Source organism: Symphalangus syndactylus, chromosome 22, assembly GCF_028878055.3.
Source record: "Symphalangus syndactylus isolate Jambi chromosome 22, NHGRI_mSymSyn1-v2.1_pri, whole genome shotgun sequence".
In the NCBI taxonomy this organism is placed as follows: domain Eukaryota; kingdom Metazoa; phylum Chordata; class Mammalia; order Primates; family Hylobatidae; genus Symphalangus; species Symphalangus syndactylus.
The window spans coordinates 32,781,431-32,791,908 of record NC_072444.2 but is presented as its reverse complement, the minus strand read 5'-3'; the positions used below and the strand labels follow the sequence as shown (position 1 = coordinate 32,791,908).

General features: G+C 51.9%; 1 long non-coding RNA gene across 1 annotated transcript; it reads left to right on the top strand.

Moving 5' to 3' along the window:
- The first annotated feature begins 506 nt into the window (after positions 1–506).
- LOC129471835 (uncharacterized) lies at positions 507–8,791 on the top strand. Its single transcript, XR_008653770.2, has 4 exons — positions 507–3,431; positions 4,062–4,180; positions 4,616–6,745; positions 8,701–8,791. It is a non-coding gene; the product is annotated as an uncharacterized lncRNA (long non-coding RNA).
- The last annotated feature ends 1,687 nt before the right edge of the window (positions 8,792–10,478 follow it).

Genomic DNA, 10,478 nt, shown 5'->3' with positions numbered 1-10,478 from the left:
TCCACGCCATCCCTCCCCGTGCTGGCTCGTCTCTCTCTGAGTCATGCTGACTCTAACCGGCCTTTCACCGTTTGTCTCTACTGTTCCTCTTTGGGTGGAGTGCGGCTCACTGTGAAGCTTCCCTGCACTCGCTGGATGAACGAGGGAATGAACAGGGAGATTTAGGTTCTTGGTAGCTGGAACCTCCTGTTTTTAGATCCTGCCTTGTTTCTCCCATGCAGCCCTTCAGTGTGGGTTTTCGTAGAGGCCTGGACGTCTTCTCTATGGAATGCCCACCGACTGCCGTGGCTCGAGGCCCCTGGAGACCAAAGACCAGGCGTGGAGTGAGAAAAACAGACGATGGAAACCTACACCTTGGCCCCAGCCCTGCCACTGACAGAGTGTGGCTGTGGAGGCCTCCGTTTGCCCTCTCTGTGAAGGAGGAGCCTGCAGGAAGGCCTCCTGAGCCCCTCCGGTCCCTGCCATGCCATGGGTCTGCCTGGTGAGCCTGCAATGGGGATTTTGTTTTCACTGTGTGGGGTGACTTTCCATCAAAATAGCCACATTCTCTCACCAAGACTCCCTCGTGGCCCTCGGCTCTGGGAGCCACAGTTGTCTGTGCACTGCCTCCCTCTCTCTTTGCCTCTGTTTATCTCTCTCTCTCTCTCCTTTGTCTGGCTCTGTCTCTTTCTTGCCCCATCTCTGCTTCTGTCTGACTCTTTCTCTGCCTCCCTGTCTGTCTGTGTGTCTCCCTCTCTGTGGGTCTCTCTCTGACTCTCTGTCTGTCTCTGTCTCTCTTTGTCTATCCCTGTGTCTCTGTTTCTGTCTGTGTGTGTGTATAGACATATTTGTCCATTTATGATGACATTCCATGGATGCTCCTTCCCCCAGACGGTTCGAGGTGTGGGGCACCTGGGCTGCAAGGCCTGTATTAGAACAAGGTCCCTGTGCTGCTCAAGTGAAAACCTCTGGAAGAGCGGATGCTTCTGGGAAGGCCCTGTAAGAAGCCGAGGAGTGCGCGGGTTCTCCATGGCTGCCACGGAGACTCCCATGGAAGCGTCTGTGTGATGCCGTAAACAGGAGCCTGTCCCTTCCCTCCTGTGCCCCTGAGGGCAGTGCCCCAGGGATCATGCTTACAGGCTCCCCACTGACCATTCCCACACCAAGGCCAGAAGCCCCTTGCTCCGCACCCTCCTGGGGAACCCACCCGAAGTGCCTGCTGCACGCTGTCCTTTGGGGTCGCTAGTGTGCCCTTGCCCTGCCCCGGAGGCCTGGGTCTTGTGAGAGGGTGGTGGGGCCAGTCGGGACTGGTGTGGGTCTCTGTGAGCTGCAGGAGCCCCTCCTGTGTCCTTTCCTGCTCCTGCCCATAGGCTGTGATGGGATTTCTTTGTCGCTCAGCTCAGAGTGGGGGGCTTGGGGGACTGGAGGGCCTGGGGGATTGAGCCCCACACCTGGAGAGGGGCACATCCTTCTGGTGTCCTGAAGACGGTTCCTGTGGGGTTTCCACAGGAGACATGCTGTGTTCTGCTGAGGACAGGTGTCTGCCACCAAGCTGTCTCCCTCGAGCTCTCTGTTTTTTGTTTTTTCTTTTTGTTTTTTATTTTTTGAGATGAACTCTCATTTTGTTGCCCAGGCTACAGTGCAGTGGCGCGATCTTGGCTCCCTGCAAACTCTGCCTCCTGGATTCAAGTGATTCTCCTGCCTCAGCCTCCTGAGTGGTTGGATTACAGGCGTGTGCCATCACGCCCAGCTAATTTTTGTATTTTTAGTAGAGACGGGGTTTCACTATGTTGGCCTCGAGCTCTTGGGCCTGCTCCAGCCAGCTGAGCACCGGCAGCCACTCCTTCCACAGTGCTTTCTCCTTAAGCCATGTTCCCTGTGTTGGAGGCAGGTCCAATTTGGGTGGGGAAAGGCATTGGCTGGCTCAGGGGAGCCATGGCCAGGAAGCTCAGACCCCGGGTCATGAAGACCCTTGGCCTGCGAGACCCCCTTCAGAGCTAAACCCTCAAATTAGAAACGTCTCACAGAGACCAGCAGTGGGAGTCTCAGTCCTCATGGCATTGGGGTCACCAGCAGGAGACGCAGCCTGGGAGCCTGGTGATCCCTCTGCCCCACATGGCGCTGGGGTCCCAGCAGGAGATGTGGACCAGGAGCCTGGTGATCCCTCTGGCAGCCCAGGAGCAGGTGCACAGTGAGATCTCCTGAGTTCTCAGGGGCTGTCGCTGCAGCTGCTGCAATGTCACAGGGATGAGTTCACCAGAGAACGTCGTCACCCGTGAAGTCTGTTACAGATGTGGGACACACGTATCTTCATGAACAGAAGGCTGGGGCAGAGAGTGGTGAACCATGGGTGAACAAGGCTGCTGTCTTCTGTTCTTTCAAATTATTCCCTTCTTGGATGCCAGCCACCCTCAGGTGCTGGCCTTACAGCTGTGAATGAGCCAGGCCTGGCCCCTGCCCGCATAGAGCTCTCCATCAGACAGGGTGACAGCCTGACATGGGTCATGACCTGGTGATGGATGCCAGGAGAGGGGAGGCTGGAGGGCTGGGGTGGAGGCATCTCCTGGGAGGCACCAATACCAAGAGCTGCAGGGAGGCCTAGAGCCAAAGCCCATCTCCTTCCTCCTGTCCCTTGATCTGGGTTTCTAGGCTGCTAGGAGACATGGCACGGGAGAGAGGTCCCGAAGGTGTGGAGTCTGCTGTGCTGGGGCGTGAGTCTCCACTGCAGACGTGGACTCTCTAAGGAGGCCACAGGAAGGAGAGACTGGGTTTCTCAAACTTGAGCTTGCAGAAGATTCATTTGGGAACCTCAAATGGCAGGTTCCTAGGACTCAGCCCCAGCGACCCTGATTCTGAAGGGCTGGGTTGGGTCTATGGAAGTTTGACTTTCAGCAGGTGTTCCAGGAGGCCTGGATGCAGGTGAGGTCATTTGAGGACAAGGCTGGTCTGGGGGCAATGGTGCTTCCTACCACTGTCCTGGTGCAGGTGTCGTGGGTGAAAATCTGACCATCCATGTCCACCGGAGGGACTCTCCTGGCTTCTGGCATCCTCTGTTTTCATGTGGCCAGTTTTGCAGGAGGGCAGCTGAGACCTGCAGAACCTGCATGTGGCTTTTGCCTACACGGCAGCCTCTTTTTGAGGTTTTGGGTTAAAACTTTTTTTGTGTGCAGAGCTGGTGCCAGGCAGAACTGGGATGGAGATGCTACCTCAAATGTGGGTCTGTTTATTTATCTCAAGTTTCTACCATCCTGCCAAGGGGTGCCCCTCAAAACAGACACACACACACAGCCGCTGGATTCTCCAGGGGCCTCTGAAGTCCAGCTCTCCACTGACTTGTTGCTCTTCTTTTTCTCTGTTACGTACATGAGGAGCACATTGTAACTGTGCAATAAGTGTCTACTGGTGATGGAGAAAGAACCCAGAAGCTTCACGCATGCCCATTGCCACATGAGGTATGATGTCAGCAAGGTCGGTGTTGGTGGCTGAGCCAGAGGCTCAGTTCCCATCGAGAACGGGGTGTATGTTGGGTCCTCATTCTCAACTTCTGCTTAATCTCAGCATTGCCCACATTTATCACAGTTGTTGCTTTAGTTCAGTTCCAAGCAGCGTCAAGCTGAGTATAAGGTTTTTTGGGCATCTGAGGAAGAGAGGCTCAGACCAGGAACGAGTTTCAAGGAATGACCTCCAAGCTCTGAGTTCATTTCCAAAAAGATGGATTTGTTTTTGTTCCTGAGCCTCAGAGATGATCTGTTGCTGCTGGCACCCCCATTTATTGTACCTGTTTCTGAAATATACTGTGGCTTATCAGCGGCTAAACCAGGTGCTGGAAAACCTATGTGTGAGGTATCCTCGGATTGCCCAGCCTGGGGAAGGCCCCTGCCCCCCAGAGCTGAGCACTGGGCCTCACCAATTCCTCCTGGTAGTTACCTATCAGCTCTCCTTACCGCAGAGCCCACAGTGGGCCTCGTTCCCTGATGCCCAGGGCCTAGATGGATGTGAAATGTTATCAGCAAAGATGAGCATTTCAGTGAAATAGCCGAATGTTCTTGAGGATTGCACAACCAAAGAGATATTTTTTCCAGATATGTTTGGGGAGAAAGGTGAGGATGAAGAAGAGTGAGAGAAGATGTCTGACTTCATTTACTGTTCTAGAAGCTACATGACAGTAAAAGATGGATCCTGCCCAGGTGCTTGGGACCGGGTGGGAACTGTATTTTTATGCAGTGGGGAGAGTCATGGGATAAGGAAACATTTTCTCTTTTCTCCGTTTCAGCAATGTAACCCTTTTCCCACCTTCTCCATCCTTAATGTCTCATCCACTCAAAAGACTTAACTTTCATTGAGTTTTTGGAAATCTTTTAAAAAAGTGTTCTCCTCCCTCACTCCCCATGTTAAGTTTATCTTCTGGCCGGGATAGGGGGAGGATTCATGCTTTCTCAGGGCTGAAATGGAATGACGCTTCAGGATTCAGGAAAGGAGAGAAGCTGAGGTGCCTGTCAGTTTTCGGGGTGTCTCTAAAACGAGGCTTCCTCTTGGTTTGAGAAGGGCTGACTTCCAAGCCAGGGACTCCTTAGCCTCCCCTCCCCTCCCCTCCCCTCCCCTCCCCTCCCCTCCCCGCCCTCTCCTCTCTTTCCAGGAAAACAGTCCTTTGTAAAGCCCGGTCTCCCGCTGCTGCCCCCACCCCGACCTGCCCTGACTTTGAGATGTCCTGTGGTCTAACAATGGGATCTTCTGAAAAGCCGTGTCCATAATTGAGCCTGAGCGCAAGGGACAATCTGGTCCACAGAGCTCGCGGTGAGATTCTCCCCACTCTCTGAGTCCTCTCGGGGGTTCCATGGCTTCCAGGCACCATTTTCCTCTTTTGTTGTCAGGGTTCTGCTAATGAGCAGCCTACTTAGCCCATCTCTGCCCAGATGTGGCCTTAAGGGCTCCCTGAGATGGGGCCCGGCCTCATGAATAACTCACAGCGACCCGGGGCGCCAAGTCCGTTCCTGCGGCTGAGCAAGGCCTCGGAGCTGCTGAAGGGGCATTAATCCTCATTTTATGTGGGGAAAACAGCGAGGAGAAAAGGCATGCTTGCAATTTAATGTAACTAAATGTCATTCTGCACCCCCTGTATCGCCGCTCAATTGAAAGCAACGGGGATTGGGGCTGAGGGGTAAGACGGCGGTTGCATAACCTGATTCATAACCCTCAGCGCCTATTTATCATAAAATCATTTACGGCTCCATAAAACGTGTTAATTTGGGTGGCGGTGATGTATGTCTTTGATTTAGGAGCTGACATTTCTGCCCAGTGGCTGCTCGGCATGGGCTCTGTAGCCCTGAGAAGGGACAAGGAGAAGTAATCACACAGGGGCAGCGGGGCGGCAGGCTTGTTTATGGTGACGTGTTTGGGCTGGCTGGTCTCTCCTCAGGGAAGCCTCCGGCTAGGAGGGAGGGAAGAGGAGGTCTGGGGCAGGTCTGGGGCACGTGGAACCTGGTGGGGGGTGAATTAGAGGGAACCCTATCTGAAGGCTGGGGGCTGTCCCAGAATTCTGCCGTTTATTTAATAAATTCTTAGTGTGATTTCCCTCAGAGGAAATTGGCCGCTTCATGAGGGTCTGTTACTCTGGGTGCATTATTTATTGAGCACCTACTGTGTCCAGGATTGTGTGATGTACTGGTGTAGGAAGTCGTGTGCAAGACAGATGAGGGTCCCGCCTGCAGAGTCCTCCCCCAGCCTTGGGCTTCGGCCTTATGATTCCTGGACGTCTCAACGGCAGATTCGAGGAGAAGGGCACAGGAGGAGTCTGCAGCCCCCGATCCCACCCTCTTGCCAATGCCCTCGGGTAATCAGCCTCCTCACTCTTAAGCAGGGAAGGCACCTGGCCGACAGCCACAGGACACGCTTATGCACGGACGAGTTGCCAGGAAGAATGGACTGGAAGTGGAAGTTTGGGCATCCCAGGGTGGGCGGTGGTGCCACAGCATCACAGCAGGGCCTTCCATCTCCCACCAGCAGGAAATCTGTCTCCAAAAATGAGCTCTGCTCCCCATCCCCAGAGCATCCTCCTGGCCCACTCCTTCCCTGGCTCTCCCTCCTGATTACGGGCTTGTTTTTATGAATTTGAAAGGTAAAAAGCCAATGCTCCATGGAACTTCATGTTTTCTCCACCCCCATAGTTTATTAAAAAAAGAAACACCCAGCAAATCATTTTTATGAGCAATTAAGTACCCTCTAGTGCATATATGGTGGGCTCAGCTGACAAATGGATTGACGACCCAGGCTGGAGGCTGAGCTGGTCTCCGCCGGTTCTGCCCCCACCCCCACCTGATCCCTTACTGCTCCCCTTGGCGGCCGAGGTAAGTGTTTCCATTCGTCAGTCTCAGGAGGAATGATGGTTTATGTTCTGGGCATGAGCGCTTTTATTTGCCATTATTTTCTCTTCTCCATGAGAACTGTTGGTTCATAACTTCTGTTATTGCAGAATATTATTTACAGATCTCAACGTAAGGGAAGCCAGCTGGGGGAATATTTGTTTGCACAGCTCTCCTTCCCCCAGACTCCCTCTCAAATCTCTAAATAAACTTTTCTATTGATTCTGGAGGGAAACATCCATCAGGCGTTGTCATGAGAGCGAGATGGAGAAGCCGATTTCATTCCTGTTTTTGGAACATTTACTCTTCATTTCGTTGCCCTGAGGATGAAGCATTCTCATAGATGGCCCTGAACACTTCCAGGAAAGACCCACTTGAGAGGACCAAGGAGCTTTCTCTCCAGACAGGTGACTCTAGAGCCTAATTCTTTGCCACCCCAGTGGGTTTCCAGATCTGTCCAGAGATTGCGACATTATCCAAATGATGTTTATTTGATGGGTTCCTTTGCAAAGTGCTGTCTGCCAAGGTAACGCAGAAATCATCCTTTTAAACCCAATATCAAAGCTGGTGTTCTGACAGCATTTTCCCTGATATTTAAACGCATTTATACAAAGAGTCTTACAAGGGCCCAAATTTAAGTCATCCATGTGATAAATCACCTTTGCTTAAAAGAATAGAGATAGGCGATTGGGACTTATCCCTGAATATCCGAGATCTGTGGCTGCGGTAGTCCTATAACACTCTGGTTGTATGAAATCAATCACCAATAGGGAATTGTAGCTCCAAAGCCTGCTGACAAATGTTTCCTTTTTAATCTAAAATACTCCTTTGTAGCAACCACAATTAGTAACTGGAACCACCAATTGTGTCCTCAATGTGGAAAAGAGGGACTGGCACAGCGTGGAAGCTCGCAGTTTGTGAGCTCTGGCCCCAGGGTTTGTCTGTCCCTCCTCTGCCTTCTCATCTTCACCAAGATGGGATGCTGTGGGTAGATGGCCACAGTGGACATTGTCCAGTTGGTCCTAACCAGTCAGTTCCTATCTTGAATTCTGTTTTGGGAAGTGAGATGAGGACATAGAAGGGGTCACATCATGTTGTGACCAACTGAACTGCTGCTGAGGATTGCAGCGTGTCCTGGTCCACACCAAGAGATACTCACGGAGAGTCTTCTCTGAGTCTCAGCATCCCCCAGGCATCAAGGATGGCCCCTGCCTTGCAATCCCCAAGGACGCACTGGTCATTCCTCAAATGCTCATTGAAAGGACGGAAAATGAATAAATGGCTTCTTCATCCCCAAAGTATTAAGGTGGCTGCTCCCTTCCTGCGTTTCCTTCCTAAAGACAGAGGTGGACAAAGACTCAGTGTCCTCCGTGGGGGCTTTTATGTGGGTCCATGGACATTATTTGCAACCAGTACTTACAAACATCAAAGTGGGTGGATGCTGTAGTTTCAAGGTGTCCCTCCAAGTTCATGTGTTTGAAACTCGATTCCCAATGCAACAGCATTGAGAGGTGGGACCTTTAAGAGATGATTAGGCCATGAGGGCTCTAGCTTCATGAATGTATGAATACCCTTGAGAGTGGGTTAGTGATCATGGAAGTGGGTTAGATAGCATGGGAGTGGGTTAGTTATCATAAGAGTGGGTTAGTTATGATGAGAGTGGGTTAGATATCATGGGAGTGGATCACTGATCATGAGAGTGGGTTAGTGATCATGAGAGTGGGTTAGTTATCATGAGAGTGGGTTAAATATCATGAGAGTGGGTTAGATATCATGGGAGTGGATTAGTGATCATGAGAGTGGGTTAGATATCATGAGAGTGGGTTAGTTATCATGAGAGTGGGTTAAATATCATGAGAGTGGGTCAGTCATCATGGGAGTGGGTTAGATATCATGAAAGTGGGTTAGTGATCATGAGAGTGGGTTAGTTATCATGAGAGTGGGTTAGATATCATGAGAGTGGGTTAGTTATCATGGGAGTGGGTTAGATATCATGAGAGTGGGTTAGATATGAGAGTAGGTTAGTTATCATGAGAGTGGGTTAGTTATCATGAGAGTGGGTTAGGTATCATGGGAGTGGGTTAGTTATCATGAGAATGGGTTAGATATCATGAGAGTGGGTTAGATATCATGAGAGTGGGTTAGTCATCATGAGAGTGGGCTAGTCATCATGGGAGTGGGTTAGTTATCATGGGAGTGGGTTAGTTATCTTGGGAGTGGGTTAGTTATCATGGGAGTGGGTTAGTTATCTTGGGAGTGGGTTAGTTATCATGGGAATGAACTCCCAGTGAAAGGATGACTTTGATCTCCTTCCCTCCTCTCCCTCTCTTGCCCTCCTGCCTTTCTACATGGGATGACACAGCAAGAAGGCCCTCATCAGATGGGGGCACCTTGGCCTTGGATTTCCCAGCCTCAAGAGTTGTAAGAAATAAATCTCTGTTCTTTATAAATTACCCAGTCTCAGGTATTCTTTATGGTAGTACAGCATGGACTAAGCTGTGGGAGATAACTTATTCCAGTTTAAGAGTTCCCTGGAGCATGCACTGTGCAGTGGGTGTGTGGCCGTCATGGCACATGCGATGTTTGTTCAATGTAAGCAGCATGTTTTGGTTAGGGAGCTGCTGTGTGCTGTCTTCTTGGCTTGGGGCTAATTGTAGTTTGAATTTGAGGCTTTGTTTCTGCCTGCTCACCTTTAACTTTTACTTCACTGCTTGGTTTTTTGGTCCCAGGAAGCAGTCTAAATAATTGGACTCCAAGAAGTCCCTTACAATTCTTGTTGGTGTTATTGCTATTGTTAGAAGCAGAGCCCAGCTACTGAGTGAACAACAATGGCCTAAAGCAAGCCCTAGCTTGAGTCTCAAAGTTCAGGGCACGTGTCCAGCAAAGCAGGCTGCAGTTGAGGGTTACTGTGATGCCCCCGAGGGTTTGGTGATAGCTGAGGAGAGGTCGTGGAGCAGACAGTGTTCTATCTTGCAGAAGCCCAAAGAACCAGACGGGCCCCAGCTCCCATAGACCCCTCCTTCTCCTCCGCCTGACTTCCTTGCCTCCTTGCCTGGGCCTGAGCTTCCTTCACCAGCCCCTCCCTTACCTGGGGTCTGCTCCCACTTCTCCAGAAGCCCTCCCCGCATCTGCCAGGCCTGGGTGGGGTCTGCCCTCTGACCTCTCCAGTATTACTGCTGTCCCCGGCTCCTCTGCCCAGGCCCTGTGACCTGCCATAACCTGCTTCCTCCTGTTCCTCTCATTATTACCTGCCTGCTGGCCCTTCCACACCCCTTCTCTGCCCCACTGTTCCCGCTGGCTGCACACTCGGCTGCCCCCTTCCACCAGCACCTCCCGGAGCCCCTGGGCCCTGCCCGACCCTGAGTCAGCCTCTGGGGCCGGCCCAGAACTGGCTGCCTTGACCCAGCTCATTCCCCACCGCTGTTCCCTGAGTCCCAGGGTGCTGTTTCTGGTTCTGACCTCCAAGCCACACCCCCACCTTTGTGCTGAACTAGAAACAGTGAAGATTCCCAGAATGTCGGACAGCCCCGCCCCCCTTGCCCTGAAGAACTGAAGGCGGAGGAGTGGGACCACCTTGTTTTCCTTGCTAAGCCTTCCCCCGCATCACTGAGCTCTCAGAATTTTCTGGACTCCGAGAGTCCCACAAGGACTGACTGGACAGCAATGTCAGGGTGTGGGAGTTCTGCCTGCAAGAAGCTCTGCAGAGAGATAACGAACCAAACTGTGGTTTGAATAATAAAATAACACTTAGCGAGAGTAAACCAACTGCCGCCGAAATACCAGTGAATATGTACACACGCAAGTTTAGAACAAATGCTGAAAAATACCCTCTTCTCCCCATTCGAGATGGCATGTGCCCTGAATGAGACACTGAACCCAGTTCTTCTTTTCAGCCCCTTGCCACCCTGCTGGAGCCTCTGGGGAAGGAAAGCGTTTTCTTCCCAATTTCCTACCCTGGGAAGGAGTGGTTTCCTGGGCTGGGTCTGCAGGGAAGGGGTGGTTTCCAGGGCTGGGTCTGCAGGGAAGGGGTGGTTTCCTGGGCTGGGTCTGTAGGGAAGGGGTGGTTTCCTGGGCTGGGTCTATAGGGAAGGGGTTTCCTGGGCTGGGTCTATAGGGAAAGGATTTCCTGGGCTGGGTCTA